Source organism: Bidens hawaiensis, unplaced genomic scaffold, assembly GCF_021521415.1.
Source record: "Bidens hawaiensis isolate Kalapana, Puna unplaced genomic scaffold, B.hawaiensis_p1.1 tig00063445_1, whole genome shotgun sequence".
Lineage (NCBI taxonomy): Eukaryota > Viridiplantae > Streptophyta > Magnoliopsida > Asterales > Asteraceae > Bidens > Bidens hawaiensis.
In genome coordinates, this window is record NW_027501345.1 from 10251 (window position 1) to 28250 (window position 18000).

An 18000-nucleotide genomic window follows, 5' to 3' on the forward strand; every position below is an offset into this window, starting at 1 on the left:
GCATTAACAGGGCTATATTGACAACAACCCAGTTCCACAGTATAATTTCTTCTTTAAATGTATAAAGCCCAAAATAAATTTATACTACCAAATTAAGCCGAACAAATTCCCAGTTAACTTCATTGGGCAAAACTGAGCTACACCTTTTATTTTTTGTGAACCTTAGACCAAAAGGTCATCTATAACACAATAATTCAAACATTCATTTTCTTAGATAAAACCAGTATACATAACATTAAATTAATTATCAAACTACCCTTCATGGCTAACCAATTTAAGTTATTGCTTAAAACTATTTAAAAATAAAAATAAAAGTAAATGAGATACACAGGTGAACTTGCAAACCCAAACCCATTAGCTAAACAATTCGACTAGAAACTGACCCGAACCCGTTTATACAAAACCCAAACCCACAAACTTTGTGTTAGGTTAATGTGTTGCAAAACTCGTTAAAAATTGTAAAACAAATAAGTGTTTAAGCACGTTATCTAAAGTGCTATAACCCATATAGGTTTGGTTAGTATTGTAGTCTTCTTTTTCTCCTCACCCTTAAAACCGTTAGCAAACATCATTAAGGAGTTGTAATTAGCGTCCTAGATAGAATAATAAGATTCTAAATAAATCAAAGTCAACATAGGTCAAAAGTTACAAGAAAGTTATATCATATAATCACAATCAAGAATTTTGAATAACATGATTTAAGACTCTTAAATTAGAGGCATTTAAGGTAAGACACAACCAACAAATCGACCCATTAATATTAAATGGGCTGAGATTGTATATGGGGAAACGAAACATACCTGGGAACTCATATATGGCATCATCCTTGTTCTCCTACAATACAAAAAACAAAAAAAAATAAAAATGTTCATTAGACAAGTGAATCAAGAACACCAAAGACGATATTACATAAAACGTTTATACAACTCTTTTTATTAATAAGAAACAAGAACGGAATTCATACTGCAAACTAAAAATAAAACTTTTGATAGGTTTATATAACACATAATTATAATCCTATTCAAACTATGAAACATAATCAAACTATACTTCTACTTTATTTAATAATAAATAAAATATAACTTTAGCATCAAGTTGTTCAACTTGGTCCATGAACTTTAGATCTTCACCAAATCCCCTCTTGATATATTTCGTATCAACTTTATACTTTTCGTATTAACCATTTGGACCCTTCAAGTTGGTATTGCACCAAGTTTTACACTCCTCTCAATACCAACTTTCATTGTTCCTCCATGATTTTTCACACCTTTTAACGCTCGCACCTATTTGAGGTTTATTCTTGGATTCGGCTTCATCACACTACTTGCATGTTTCTTTTTCTTGGTGACAACATAGCTAGTTTCGAGATTGTCACTGTTTAGAACTGCATTACCAGGTTTTAGATGGGAAACAACTTTTGTTATCTCAACTTCATTACCAACTATCATGGTGCTTTAAGCAATTCTTCCATCCCCACTTGATGCATGCTCCTTCTCGAACTCAACTCATTTATTCATCCCTTCATTTGGATCACCCGAACTTTGCATGAACCTCATGGAAACTCCAACACAGGGCCGGCCCGGGGGGGGGGGGGGGTTGTCGAAGGCCATAGGCCCGATTTTTTTTAAATTATATGTATTTTTATTAAAACAATATGTATAATTAGTGTTTAAACTCAATTACATAACCACTAGCCTGGTCTAGCGGCAAAGGGATATTACTCTCAACCAAAAGGTTATGTGTTCTACTCTATTTGAGACATGTTTAATCCTATTTTTAAACAAAAGTTTTTTACACAACCTAAATTATAAACAACTAAGCCCAAATCAAAATATAATTGTTTAAAGCCAACAAAATACTCTTTTTACTTAAGGTCAAAAAAAATTGTCGCCTTCGGCCCAAATTTATTTTTGCTTTCTCGGAGTCACCCCTAGAGATGTTCAACGAAACCGGTTCCTGGAACCGAACCGGTGGACCCGAACCGGACCCGAACCGGTTCCTACCCGTTTTTTGTAGGAACCGGACCCTATCTGATTCAACCCGATGATCCGTGACCGGTTCTTGCATTTCTGAGTGGGGGCGTGTAGGAACCGGAACCGAACCGGAACCGGTTCTGGAACCGAACCATCCGGTTAGATAGGTTAGGGGTAAGAACCGGCCCTACTTTTTAGAAAAACGGCCCTACTTGTTAGAAAAACGGCCCTACTTATAATGGAAAAAAGTAGGAACCGGGTTAGGAACCGGTAAGAACCGGTTAGATAGGTTAGGGGTCCGAGGGTGGGAGAACCGGTTCGGTTCCCTAACCGGTTCGAGCCTGGAACCGGTTTAAAAGGGGGTTTTGAATATAGGAACCGGTTAGGAACCGGTTCCGGTTCCTAGTCCCAAACCGTTTTGAACATGCCTAGTCACCCCTGCTGCAGCATCAATTTGTTGGTTAGTGATGAGTGGATGCTTGGCTGTGACTAATTGATAATAATATTACATTTTTAGTTTAAATATTTGTTGAAAATGCAATTAAGTTAGAGTTGTTTTTATATTTTATTGGGACAAGTTGAAAACTAGTTAAAACAAGTTTAATAAACTTAAATTAATGAATAATAATAATTATCTTATTTGGTGGATGCAAAATGACTTTGGACTTTTGTTGGGCCACTAATGAAAACAGTGGGCTGGTGAATCAGTTCGCAACTAGGTTATTGAGTCTAAACACATCGAGGTTTTGGAAGAGACGTCGGGATATTGGAGTTAGTTGTACGAGGTTTGGTAGCGCCAAAGGGAGCAGCAGGAATTGATGATAAATCAAGTTCGTTTGGTGCACACAAATCAAGGAAGAAAATCAAGTTCGTTTGATGCGAGGCTAATTCACGTGTACTCATATCCTGGTGTAGCGTTTGTGTTAAAAATTGAATTTAATCTTTTGTTTTTCTATGTTTGGATTCAAGTTTTGATTAATCATTCAGTTAGTCTAGCTTTTATGTTTTATTTATGATTGATTAAACAATTGTTTCTCTGAAACTTTCATTTATCATCAATTACTTGGTTTACGTTCAACAACACTTAGGATTAAGTTCTTATCGTTATTGAAGCGTTCACTAATCATTGATAGGTGTTAGGTTTTATATTAACGAACTAGTGATTAGACAGACCGTGTTTAGTTTTGTCAATTCATCGGATTAAGTTCTGTGAATCATCACAAGCAAATTACAATGTCTAGTAATAATTTATCATTAATAATTAGCGTACCATGTCTATGTGGTTTCCAGGCTATAGCAACTAGGTTATTGAGTTTGCTCCACAACCTAAAACTAAAGTGATCACCTTCATCACATAATTGTTTTACAAATTAAACCATTTTCAAAGATCGCTTGACATCGTTTGTCCGTTTAGATTAATATTAGAATAAATAATAAAACAGAAGGCATAATACTGACACATGCTCCTCGTGGATGCGATATCCTACTTACTCTATCTATATAGTTTGATTAGGTTTTTGAATGACTAAAACAACGGTTATCAGTTTGTTGACCTTCAACATTTTCTATTCCGTCATGACAACCCACAACATGAGACGAAGCTACCTCCTCGTGCACTTCATCCAACACGCTCTCTCGTCTTGTTCAGTTATTGTGAAAGTTAAGTCTTGATCAATCATACTTTCTTCTTCAACCACAATCTCCTCTTCATATAGGTTTAAATTCCAAGGTTACCTTCAACGAATTTGACTCTGGCATTACTTTTTGACTTATCCACCAACATAAGCCTACTTCAAACCATTCATCAAACAGATTATGTTTGAATTCATCAAACATAATCAAACTATACTTATACTTTATTTAATAATAAATAAATAATAATTTTAGAACCAAGTTATTCAACTTGGTCCATAAACTTTATATCTTCACTTTATAAATAGTTAATGCTATTAAAAAACCGTATCTTATATAAACAGAAGAGATATTGTCATATTAACTAATTAATTAACATATAATATCATATAAATAAGATAAGAGTTATTAAGGGGGTGTTTGGGATTCCTTATTTTACCTCCTTGTAACTCCTCATCAAGTTAACAAGTTACAAAAGTATAACTTATGGAATTTTTCTTTTCACAATATAAGCAATCCCAAACACATTATTACTTTTCAAAAAGTTTATAAGTTATAAGTTGGTGAAAATAAGCAATCCCAAACACCCCCTAAGTATTAACTTATAAGGTTTAAGTTATGGGGTGGATATGAAAGGAAACTAGCACCCCTCTATTGGTTTTTGTACGTAGTGAACAGATTCAAGTAGCAGTTCTCAAAAAATTTAATTTAACTAGTAAGCATATTAATGCGTAAATATTAATTTTAGTCTACTAATAAACAAAAATAAAGATGATAATGTGTCATAACTATATTAAATCCTAATTTTTAATCTTTATTATTCTTAATTCATGCCATCAATGAGTTAAAATTATTTTGGCAATTATGTTATAAAATAGTCAACTTTCCATTTTAGTCTTCTAATATTTCATCTCATTCATACCAACTATCAATGGGTTATTGGCTAAAATCATTTTGGCAATTGGGTTATAAAATAGTCATGAAATTAAAAGTAAAATATTGATTAAAGATCAAGCAAGTAAAACTATGAAAAAAAAAGTAGGAAATAGTAAGGAACAATCTTTTTAAGGATGTTTTGTCCCCTTGATGGCCAGTTTCTTTTCATAAACATTATACGTTGTATTATTCAGGGTAACTAGGAGACATGGTTAAAATTTGTTTATATTGGATGATAATTTTAATACTTGTGATAAAACAACAAATGTTGTATATAAAGAAATTTTATCAAATTTATAAATTTGAAATTACAGACATCTCATTGTTTGTACAGTACATTCATTTCCTTTTATCTTTAATTTTGACATTTATTTCAAATAGCAAAACTTATTTTTTTTTTATTTGACAAACCTCGTGTAGTATACGGGTTCAAAAGCTAGTTTCTCATAATCCAAAATTGTATAGATAACTATAAGGATTATTTTGATACACTTTAATAACAAAACAATTTTTTAATGAAATTCAAAATCGTAATTACAATATGAATTTTTTTAGAGATTTAAAAGAGGAATAAAGTAAATCTCTAACATAATCAATTATGAGTGAATTATAATAGTATTTATGTTTTAGAGAATATCAAACAATGATTAATAAATTAGACAATATAACTTAGGTGTAGTTTGTTTTTTAAAAGGTAAAATATCTTTAGATTGTGAGCCACATCTGTAGATCACTGTAGAAGAAGAGGTGAACCAAATGTCTGCAGTGTGTAATAAGAAGGCTGCTTTTTTTATTTTTTACTTTTGCAAACTGTTAAAATAAACTGAAGTTGATTTCTCAAATGATTCAATCTCCTCAAGCAAAAAAACAAAAATCAAACCTATGTATTTTCAATATGAGTTCTCAAAAGCTACAAACATTGATTTCAACTTTCAAATAGATGAAAACCTAATGACTAACTTCGATCTCATTAAGAGAAAATTTTAGCAAATAAAAAATTCGGAGGACGTTAATTTCACTTATAGTAAACGTCAAAGTTTGAAAGAGAAGGCAACGGTGGCGGTGGCGGAGAGCAGCGGGGACGAGACGTAGCGAAGATTGGTACAGTAGGTTTATGCCTCGAGTATTGGATTTTGATCGGTGGAGTAGAGCCGTGGGGGGTGTTGGGCGGTGGAGGAGCGAGGGGTGCTGGTTAGGGTTCAGACTCTGTGAATGAGAACTATGGTTTATGATGTTAGAAAGATGTTAGAAGAAATAAAAAGAGGTTTAACCAGATCTGTACCAAGAAGAGCCCGCGCAAATGTTTTTTAATGAAACATATGCGAGAAAACAAACACTCTGTAGAAGCACATGTCTACGCATGGTCTGTGCGGCGCAGACAAAAGAGCTCTTGCACAGCTTTTTCCATAAAACAAACACTACATTACAATATGATGATGCGATCCAACTCCAAAAGCACTTTTAAGAAATAGATGTATGGAGAAAGAGAGATATTTCATTGATAGGTGTATAATACAATAAGATACAATGACGTGTATATATAGGAGGAGAAAAGTTAAAATACAAACGGAGACAAAAATGAAAAATGCGAGAATGATTTGTGGCCACAAAAACCCCTTGAAAATATTCAAAAAAATAATAAGAAAATCAAAACTAAAAATATAAATAAAAAACAAAAAAATTCACAATGTTAAAAAAAAGACACAATGACAAAAATAAAATAAAAAAAACACAATGATATATAAAAAAGACATGATGATCACAAAATATAACACAATATCAAACAAAATATAACATAATTTGAGTAATATAACATAATATCAAGAAAAAAAAAGACATAATCAATAACGAAAATAAACACAGTGATAAATGAAAAGACATAATGATCTTTTTTCCTCAACATTGGATCTTCTTCTTGTTCTTCTTCTTTTTTTGAGAACGAGGAGACGGTAGAAACATTTTTGTGTTTTTTACTTCTTTTGTTTTTTTATTAAATTTTAAGTTACGATTTTTTTAATTAATTTTTCATTATTTTTTAGGGGTTTTTTTTCCTACAAATCGTTCTAATCATTGTGTCCCTTTATAGAATAACCTAACCTATATATAGTAAAAGATAAATTTGAGAAAAAACCGAATCTATATATTAAGTATTAATAACCACTACAATATATATTTACAACACTCTATTAATATTGTAGTTTTTGTGTGATTTTCGTATGTGTGATACACCAGCCACTAATCTTGTGTAATATATATTGTACATAATAAAATTCAGAGATTTTTACATATTTTTTCTTATTGAACAACATCAATTACATGTTTCCCCAACCAATAAAATTAATTACATATTTCTCCTTTTCAAATCAAATTACTCATTTACCCCTTGTTTAAAATATCCTATCAAATAAATTAAATTAATTAAAAATATAAAGCAAAGGTATCTATCATCTTCTTCCACCTACTTCCGGCCAACACCATTGTCCAGCGAGTTTCCGGCCACTACATCGCCCACCATCCCCACCACAATTTCCATCTTTTTTTCATATCTCATATCTCTTCCTACCTTAATTCCACCTCCTACCTCCATGCCCTCTCCTCAACCACCGGCTCCCTCCACCAAAACCCCTCGGCGACGTCGGTTTACCCCACCCCGAAGCTCTCAAAAAACGTGGTAAAACGAGACCAACCATGTTTATATCTAACCCCATCACTTCAGTTCTAAAAAACGTGGTTGTGATGGTGGTCGCCGGAGATGGGGTCGGCAAGCCGATAAAATGAGATGGTGGTGGACTGTGTGGGGTGATGGGTTGCGTATTTGCTTGTGGTGGTTTGGCTAGAGAGAGAGAGATCGGAACTTTAGCCAGAAAAGAGCAATGGTGTGAACTGTGCACCAGACCACTTAGGCTGAGGGGTGTGGGGGCTCTAACGGGGGCGCGAGTGGGGGCTCCAACCAATAATTTTGTGACGTGTGGCAGAGAGAGAAACTGGATAAGGGGGTGTTGGAGCCCCCGCTGGAGCCCCTGGCCCTGGTGTGGAGGGGCTCCAGCGGATTTTTTTTTTATTTTTTTATAAATGTATTAAAAAAACGTATTATTAAAAAAACTCATAAATTATTTAAAAAAACACATTTTTTTTAAAATTCAAATTACAAAAAAAAAACATACTAAAAATTAAACAAACAATAATACTTAATAATAACACTAATCTAATACAAGATCATCGGGTCGCCTCGCCCACAAATGTTCAACCAACTCATGTCGAAGATCCCCGTGTATCTCACGGCTCTTGATATTTGCTATGTTATGAAGTTTTTGTTGATCACTGATTGTGGACGGTTGTGGCGGAATGTCACCTTGGTAGTTTTGGCAGATAGCTTTGCCCTCGTCTTCTAACGTCATGTTGTGTAGGATCAGACACGTGTAGACGACGTCCGTTATCCTCTCCCGAGTCCAATAACGTATCGGGTTCGCCAGAACATAATATTGTTTTTTTATAGCTCCAAAAGCTCTTTCAATATCTTTTCTAGCAGACTCTTGCTTCTTCGTAAAATACTTTCGTTTGTCGGCGATTGGATCTGTAAAAGCTTGAACTAACAAAGCCCATTCGTTGTAAATACCATCGACCAGATAGTACCCGTACTTGAAGAGTTCTCCATTTGCAACAAAAAAAAATTGGGAAGATGGGTTGATTTTGAGTTTTATTTTGAAGTTGTGGTGATTGATATGGGTGAAATGGGGTATTTTATAGATGAAATGGGTATTATATAGGAGTTTGGGATATTATATAAGGGTTTTAAGGGTTTTTTTTTTTTAAAATAATGAGCTCCAACGGCTCTTTTGGGCGGGCCCACCGGCTTTTTCTCTCTCTTATCCCGCGACCACACTCACGCCTGCCTGGGGGCTAGCGCTCGCGCCCCGTTCGCGCCCTGGTTCGCGCCCCGGTGGTGTGGGGTTAGCGCCTGGGGGCGCGAGCGGAGGGGCTCACGCGCCCAGGTTAGCGCCCCACACCCCTCAGCCTTACCATGTTTATAGCAAAATTCTAATATGTGTGCACCAGAGTCCAGATCACATTTACTTTCTATGTTTCCTTTTTTTTTATTTTTGTTTTTTTTTTAAAAGTAAGGGTATAATAGTCAACTAACACATTAATTTTAATAAAATGGGTATATATGCAATATATATGTTTAAGGGAGGGGAAATATGTAATTGTTTTTTCTTAAGTTTAGAAAATATGTAATTAAGCCGCTTAACAAGGAAAAATATGTAAATACCCCTAAAATTCAATAATAATAATAATAATAACAATAATAATGCTCCGGATAAGGATAGTAGAGTAGGATAATATGAGGAGAATATTTGAGCATTAAAACGAGAATTAATGAGCATTAATGCAATCGCAACAGCATAATGGAATATATTAAAAAATAAGTTATGAAAATTAATTGGATAATTTAATAGGTTTTTGGTAAAATTGTTCAAAACCTCGATCTCTTTATATATCCAAGCAACACAACTAATCTTGGTACAAAGAAATCTTACTTTTTTGCATTTTGTGTTCTAACCTTTTAGAATATGGGAAAAACTTCATTTGTGACGGTGTTGGTGATTGCTCTATCTCTTTCCTTCTTCGGTAAGCCGTAATTAAGCTTGGTCTCAAGTCTCAGCTGTTACTAAATAAATTCCTTTGTGTTTTTTGTTTACACTAATGAAATATGATTTGTAGGTTTGCAAGTCTCGTACGGCTTGACTGACAATGGATTAGCAACGAGTCAGCAAACACTCTCTAAGAATGATGGTGACACTTTCATGAACAGACTTGAAGAAGTAGGTGGCCCTTGTGGCCCGGATGGCTCTTGCAAAGTATATTGTCGAGTTGGTGTACCTAGTTGTTGCAACAATATATGTACTTGCCATTGTGGATTGAATTGCGAAAGGTGTCCTCCATACTAGCCAGTTAGTCCCGTGTGTAACAGTTTTTTGAGTGATGTGTGGTTGGAATATAATATAATAATAATAATAAGTTAATAACATTCATCATATGAACCTAACTTTGGCCTAACATACATAGCATACTAGACTACTCTCATTCACAACTTAATTTAACCTAACATAACAATTCGTTAAAAAAAACTAATGTCTATCTCTTTCACATATACAACCAACTAAACCCAAAATTTTTGCTTCGACTAACAACCCAACCAAATCATTTTTCTAGAAAAATATATATTATGACTAGTATTATTGTATTAAAAACTAATAGAATAATTATAAATAACAACTGTATATAACGAAGAGGATTACGTGCTTTGAATTTAGACATATATCAAGACTAATTTGCATTTTATCCTGAAACATCCATCTTTTCGGTATACTATGACCCATGTTAACTCGGACTGGTCGATATTCGAGTTGAAAATAATTTATGTTTTAGTATACTTTTTGTCTAATTCTAATATTTAATTGCGTTTAGTTATATTAGTGCATCTCTTTAGAGTTTATGTGTTTAAATTATCTATTTTATATAACTTTTAGTTTATGAATTTGGGTTTTTAGATGATAAGTTTCAATTATCGTAAAAAAGTGGTAAAAGAATCAAAATGAAATGTAACAAAAAGAAATTGTGTTTTGCTTAAACCAAATTAAGACCGCGAAGGTCGGTTGACCGAATAACTTACCACCCATTATTGTGTTATTAATTTATTATTGGAAAAGCCTTGTCTGGCTGATCATAATACTGTCGATGGGACTTGTCTAATGTATTGGTTAAGTTCTTGACTTTTTAATGAATCTGAGTTTAAGTCTCGCTGTTGAAAATAAAAACATTAATCATATGTGATCTTCATATGCATCTAAATGTAACACTAACAAAATATATAAGTTGCTTATAACAATACCCGATTAATAATAACTAACGCCTAGTTTTAAGTCTCACAACATATTCATCTTGTTTCGATGCCGACAAAAAACTCTCATTTTAAGTAATCTCTATACTAATAAATAAAAATAATTTAGAACATTTGTCATCTTTATTAGATCATCTATTTTTTTTTTCTTTACTCACAATTCTCTCTTTTATTATTTCTTCTTCAACATCTTCTTTTTTTGAATTACATCTCTCTCTTATATTAATTATATAGATAGATAAAGATATTACGATAATATATTTTGGATATTCCAAATAATTTAACTTATGGATACTTTGCTTAGTATTTATTTATGGATAGTTATTATATCATTAACTAAATAGTTTAATATGAAATTAATTATAAATTTTCTATTTATATTTTAGCTAAATATTAAAAAAGGAAGAATAATGATAATAATTGTTTTTAATAGTGATTTTGAGTATCTTCAAATATTTAATATGGTTGGATGGTTTAATTGGTAAAGATAAAAAAAGTTGTATTAAAAAAATCCAAAGATTTAGTTTTTGAGATTTTTTAATATATGTCTTAAGGGCATTAATTATATGAAATATTCTTATTAAAATTAAATTTAAATATTAATTACATTAATCTTATAATAACTAGCATATTTAACATTTTTATTTTTATTAGTACCTCCACTCATTACTATTAATTAACCTTTTCTAATTCTTTTTAAAATTACTTTTTCATCACATCTAATTTTTCACCAATTTTCTATTCATCTAGATGTAAAGAATATTCACATATGAAAGTGACTTTTCTAACGTCTTTTCCTTTCTCCTTTCTTCTTCACGAACCTCCCTTTTTTAAAGGAAACCCCATTCTTTCTTACATAATTTTGATAAAAACAAAAGCCTTTTCTTCACTTAGAAAACATTGACTAACGAATGGCTCCACACAAATTGTTTTCTTGTTTTCACTTTGTTCTTCAATAGCATCTTCTTCACCGCGAAGCTCATTCATATCTAAAAGAACACGACCATCCATTTGCAGAGTAATAATAATGCTTTATATCATTTAATCTTAAAAAAAAATAAAATAAAAAGGTAATGAAAGTTGTTTAATAGTAAATACTTTTAGAAAAATGTTGAAAAATTAGAGTGATAAAAAGTGATTTTTGAAGAGAATTAAAAAAAGTTAACTAATAGTCATAAATGAAGGGAAGATTTGGGAGGAGATAATAAAAATGTTAAATATGATAGTTATTAAAAGATTAATGTAATTAATATGAAATTATAGTTTCAATAAGAATATTCTATATAAATTTTTTATATGTATTTACTAAGTTATAAACCCGTATGCTACATAGGGTTGGGCATTAAAAACTGAACTTACTATCATGAATTATGTTTAACATGCATTGACAAAAACAAATCTTCAAATAACTTAATCGAATAATACATAACTAAAAGTTAGGATATATAAATGAAAAACGTTTGATAATGTAGACCAAAAAATCATAAGTCTAATTCACATCTTGCTGTTAATTTCCTCTATAATAGGAACCGGCTTTGAAAAAAGAAAATTTGTACACCTCTATTTGAATATGCTAAACAGATTTTCAACTTGTACATGGAAATGAGTATGCAAGTCCCTTGACATCAATATAGCATATGTGATATATTATACGTGGGTTATGTTATAATAGGAAGTATAGTTTTTGTAGAAAGGATAAGAAGTAATTTTGTCCATTGATTTTTAATATGGAGGGTTGAGATTAATTTATGGGGAAATCAAGTGTGAAAGAAGAGGAGGGGATAAAAGGAATAATATATTTGTTGACTTTCTCTCTTTACATGCAAGACACATGGTAAATTCCCCTCATTATTTTAAAATGTCCATAACTTTTTTTTACGACGTTTTTATTGAAAAACAAATTCACCATAATAACGAGTGTTTTTTTATCTTTCATATGAGTACCATATTGTAATATAAAATTAAAAAAAAAATAGTGGGTTTTTTACAAATTGTGTTTTACCAAATTGTGTTATACAATAGTATTTTTCATTGTGTTTTTTTTCATTGGGTTTTTTCCATCGTATTTTTTACATTGTGTCATACAATTGTGTTTTTTATTGTGTTTTTTTTTCATTGTGTTTTTTACATTGTGTTTTTCATGGTGTTTTCCATTGTGTTTTTCCGGACTTTTCCGGCGAGATGGTGGTGGTGGGTGACGGTTGTGGTGGCAGTGGGCGGTGGAGTGGTGGTGGTTGTAGAGAGTAAATATGTAATTGGGTTTTATGTAAGTGGGTTTTGATATTTAAGTGTTAGACTAAAATACCCTCCTTCCTAGCCTTCTTAGAAAAATCAAACTTCTTATTTGAACCCAACCCTATTATATGTATTAAAAACTTTTAGATAAATTAACACCTTTAAACTTGTAGCTTGTATTAGGCTTTTGAAATATTGAATTCAAAGGCCTAAAATTGATCAATTAGAACATATCTATGTAAAAAAAACTAATATGTATACAAAAATATAGTTCAACTCACGAGCCGGTTTCAAGCAAGTTTTTCCAAGCGAGTTTCGAGTGAGCCACGAGCTTTCTGAACACCCCTACTTTTCTTTATGGATCGATGACCTGCATAACATCATAATCTTTTGAATAAAAAATGGTTATTGTAATCCGTACTTAACTATGTTTTATGGGTGTGTGTAACCGAAAATCATATCACCACAAGTCTCGAGCATTTTAATTGAGTCCTTACCCTAATTACTACAATGCATTCTAATTTTCTTTTAAAATTTTGCGAAACCTGCCATTGGCAAAATATTTAATGATTCAACTAACACAATAACTTTAAAAACCTTAATTACCCAATCTTTTGAACATAAGTTGACTTGTTGGCCAATTCCCATAGCTCGGGAAGCGCTTCTTTGATGTCGAGTATGCTCTTTAAAGCATAGTCCACACTGTTCTTACGCACCGATGACCCAATCTGTTTGCAATCACAATAATAAATTATAACACTATAAGATATTTCTTAATTAATGCTCAAAACAAAATCAACTTACCAACACTGTGATAGATATTTCTTAATTAATGCTCACAACAAAATCAACTTGCCAACATGGTGATGAGGCCCGTGAGGTATGCTGTTTGTATGTGCATACTGTCATCAAATAACACCAGAAATACGAAAACAACTATATTTGTGAGTTTCAACATGATGACACCAGTCAATTAATAACTTCATTCGTGATGACGTACAAGTTTTATGAGGGTCCATGTATCCCATCTTAAAAGCCTGATAAAAGCATTTTCTGAGTGTTTGCAAACAACGGGACTTGTTGGTAAACCAATGGGTTCATTAGTATTAGAAGCGTTAGTGGTCTGACTTTTAGTGTTCTAAGGTCTCAAAACGTAAGACATCATCAAAGCAGTCCTCTAATCCAAGTCACCCAAGAACTTCAGCGGTCAGCCACGTTTCCTCATTTACATATGAGAAAATCTGTGCAATTAATGAAAATTAGACATTTCAATACAAAGAATGTGATCAGTTAAAGAAAATTATATTTTACCACTTTCCTTAAGGGCGAACTATTTAAAATACTTCTAAAAACAAGGTCGGCTTTTAGACTTTCATAATGTCATAGGGCAATCTCCCATGGACAAATCTGTTAATAAACACCAATTTTATAATGTTAGAATTTGAAAAAGAGTATCATCAACATCTAAAAATCAAAGTATTCAGAATACCATTTAAGTTTAATGCAAATTGCAAAATATAGTACAATAATGATGTCATATATTAGCCTTACTTGAATGTTGTGGTACATGCTGCAAGGCCAATTCAATATACAAAATATTTGAATAGTTCAGAAAAATGGACTTTCTTTTAGTTGTTTGTGGATTATGTTTTCGCATTATTTGCTTTATTTGAGTTACCTAATATTTTTTTGTATTTCAAATTTGTTTTTATTGCTCAGATATTTTGTATTTACCAACCCAAAGTTTGCAACCCGTTTGCAACTTGAATACCTGATTAACATGAAACCTTTAAACTGAAACCGAAAAACTCGAACATACAGCCCAATATTAGGTTTATTAAATATTATATTTCTGAAACGGAAACAGCCCAACCTAATTCACCCAAAAACCGATAACTAACACGAAGAATACCCCTGCCATAATAAAACAATAATCCCAAAACGAAGCCAGGATTGTGAACTGTATATATTTGCTATACCACTTTCATTGTGATTCTTGAAGGCCATATAAATCCCAAGACAAGCATGAGGGCAATATCATGTAGAACAAGATGGATCAGCTTCTTCTAGGCCTTCTTGAAAAGTAGAGCTTTATAGCTTAGAATAGCTGCATGTTACAAAAAAAAAAAATACAAAAAAAAAAAAAAACAGATTATCACCAAAACTATATATATGCAATATGTCTCCTAACTGCCATCTCCATTTTCGGTGCGTATGGATTTTCACACAGTATAGTCACAAAGGGATGTTATATATAAAAACCTGTAGAATAGAATAATGTTTGGTTTTCTGGCTCCAGAGGCTGTAGAATAGAATAATGTTCAGCGCGTCGTACACGGAACCTCTTCAGCTTCTAGGTCCCAAAGCTTCGTTTTTAGCAGGATTGGCTTTGCTGTTCAAAAGGGGGTTGCGGCGCAGCTTGTTGCCCGTTTGCCTGCCACTTTATTGTAATCGTTTTATAGTAAATTATATAAAACTTCGATTGTGAAAATTTTAAACTAATTATTATTATTATTATTCATAACTCATAAGTATGGTAAGGTTTGAATAATGTTTAATTTGGAGGCTTTTGTTGTTACCTGAAACTTCTGGCGTGAGGATGAAATCGGAATCCGTCACTGTCGAATAACGGTTGCGGATAGTGGTGGGGTTATTGGATGAAGATGAAGTGGATTAGGGTTTGTGAATGCTCTGGGAGGTAATGATGGAACGGAGACTATAATGGGGAAGAAACCATCCCGTAACTGCAGATTTTGATGGAGGCTGTAACCGTCACATGCTTGATAGAGAAGTATGCTACTTGTCAAAAAATTAGAACATAAAATTAAAGGGGATCGCTGTTGTGGTATTGAAACCTGTCTAAAAAAACTGTGTTTTATTATAATAGTAGATATATCTATAACTGCAATTTAAGTTAACTTAATTATGTTAAAAAGATATTTAGAGGACTAGAGATTTTTTGCTAAGATGGTGTACTTAAAAAAAAGTATTTACTAATTTAGTGTAGTTTAAAAATTATTTATTAAATTAGGTACTTTTTTTAAACTTGATTTTCTCTCTCATATTTTAAGTGGATAAACCAAATTATTAAATTAATATCACTTTAAACAAATAATTTTATCCACTAGATTATTATTTTAACATCAACTACCCCCTTCATAATTCAGATTTTTTTTACATAATTCTATTAACAATTTTTTATTTATTGTTTGAGGTTACAGTTAAATATGTAAAAAAAATCTCTCTTAAAAAATAAAAAACTTTCACACATAATTGTTGAAATAAATTAATATTAAATTAACCATCTATTCATTTTCATACATAGCCATAACTTTTCAGTAGTATTGGATTAAGAAAAAAAAATACTAAAAGTAAGTTATATAACTTGCATAGTTAACATAAATAAAAAAAAATGGAATATCTAGTTGTGTGTATTTTTTTTTTGATATTCCGCTATTAATTTCGTTGAAAGCAGATTTGTATATATAATATTATATTTTTGGTATCATAAGCATAATGAATGTCGTACCTGTACCAGTACTGTGACGAATCAAAACGATACCGTTCGAACAACATCTTAACCCCAAGAAACATAGATTTCTTTTGATGGTTTGTTCGGATGACTTGTAACATCCCAAATTTAATGGACTTTACAAAAAATCCCTCATATAATTATGGGATATTGGCACTCGGTACCAGCACACTACTGGCATTTGCTATAACTTACGATACCAAAAAACTTATATTGTGAGTAGAATTTCATTTTTAATGAAAATTATAAAGCAGCATCAAGAAATTTTTACACGTACTTGCGTATTCATTTTTTTTAAAGGTTAGAAAACTTATTTTAAATGAGATTTTTTTAGAACTAAACTATTGAATATTTGTAACGGTGTGTTTAAAATAAATTGATAGTTAATTTAATATTATTTTACTACAATAGTAGGTATGAGAAATAGTTGCAGTGAACAATAAAAAGAAAAGTTATTAATAGAATTATTCTTTATTACCAAAGGGGAAATTGGTGTTAAAGTAATATTTTTGTGTATAAAATCATATGTTTAAAAATATGTTAACTTAAGAATTTGGTTTATCTAATTAACATATGAGAGAAAAACAAGTTTAAAGAAATTACCTAATTTAATAAATAGTTTTTTAAACTATACCAAATTGGGCACACAAGAGATTCTCTGAAATGAATCTAAAAGGTTGCACCTGAATTACTTGTTGGTAAAAAAAAAAGTTAGTGGGTACTATGTGGCATCCAACGGTTGGTCAAGGAATGTTACCATAGCAAATGGGGTGTCATAGTATTTCGTTTGCTGACTGGATTTAATGTTGTGTCTTAACTTATTGTTAACTGTGATTTCTTTTATTTCATTCTTTTAAATTAACAGCGGTGTACGTTTTTGGACCGTGTTTTGTTTTTGTTTTAAAATAACTATACCTATCGCTTTGCGGCCGATTGCTATTGTGGCCATATATATTTTTTGTGATACAAATGTTAATCTGTTATGATCCGAACCGTTTTCAATAGCTTTTGTTACCACCATTTTCTTCGGTTTAATCCAGCCACAATATTCCAATCATTTTTGTTGGTCACAATTCCCAATTCTTAACTGTCTTACTGTTTTTGTAATATTGTAATATATCCTTTTAGATACATGCTTACAAAGTTGCGTATTCCAAAAATATGAAATAGAAATAAAACACTGCAATTTATTAGAGAACATATCACCATGAACACAAATTTAGGTAAAAAAATGCTTTTCTAAATTATACAAAACTACAAAAGTTTTAAAAGTGTTAGATGATGGGAAAAGATCTTAAAAAGCTTTTAGTGGTATGATTTTCAAAGTTGTTAACTTCCTTTGTCTCGACATTTATGTGAAAGTTGAAGTATGATCCGTTACTAAATAGTAAATACCATCACCATGCTTTAAAATTTGGTTTAGCTTTTGAAATTTAGCTCCAATCCCATGTGCTATGTCTAGATAGCCACATTATTAATTGTTTTTATCATTTGTTTCTTTAATGTCATCTATAGTTTCCATAAACACACAAGTTATACGACAACTTGTTGATCGGAAGGCAACAATAAAGTTATCGTCTCTAGTTCTCTACCGGCTACAACTAGGGGTGTGTATGGGTCGGTTTGGGGCGGTTTTGAGCCAAACCCATAACCATAACCGATGTGTCGGTTAATAGATAACCATAACCATAACCGACCCATTATGGCGGTTTTGGTTAATCGGTTTTGTATGTTATAATGAGCCGGTTACCGTAACCAAAACAATGTAATTGAGCCTAAAAGTTTGATAT

At 31.8% G+C, this 18000-nt stretch overlaps 1 pseudogene; it reads right to left on the bottom strand.

Moving 5' to 3' along the window:
- Positions 1 to 800: 800 nt before the first annotated feature.
- On the bottom strand, positions 801 to 14216 carry LOC143603951 (uncharacterized; annotated as a pseudogene).
- Positions 14217 to 18000: the final 3784 nt, after the last annotated feature.